Source organism: Pyrgilauda ruficollis, unplaced genomic scaffold, assembly GCF_017590135.1.
Source record: "Pyrgilauda ruficollis isolate IOZ18807 unplaced genomic scaffold, ASM1759013v1 scaffold648, whole genome shotgun sequence".
Lineage (NCBI taxonomy): Eukaryota > Metazoa > Chordata > Aves > Passeriformes > Passeridae > Pyrgilauda > Pyrgilauda ruficollis.
In genome coordinates, this window is record NW_024528244.1 from 23,725 (window position 1) to 24,151 (window position 427).

Sequence of the window (427 nt, forward strand, 5' to 3'; positions counted from 1 at the left end):
CCCCAATTCCCCCATTCCCCCCAATTTCCGTACCCCAGCCTGAAGACGTGTTTCCGTTTGCGGTAGGCCGTGGCGGGCTGGCAGCGCGCCCCGTGCAGGGGGGTGGGGGGCTCGCCGTGGTACGGGACCCCCGCGCCCGCCCCCCGCGCGTCCTTGAACACGCTCAGGGCCCCCCCCCGCAGCACGCAGTACAGGCTCTGCCAGGACCTGGGGGGGGGCACGGGGGGGTTTTGTGGACCCCCAACCCCCCAAAATCAGCCCCGGCTCTGCCAGGACCTGGGGGGGTCACGGGGGGGTTTTGGGGACCCCCAACCCCAGAATGAGCCCCGGCTCTGCCAGGAGCTGGGGGGGTCATAGGGAGGTTTAGGGGACCCCCACCCCCCATGGTGTCCCCAAGTGTCCCCCAGCTGTCCCCAGATGTCCCCCA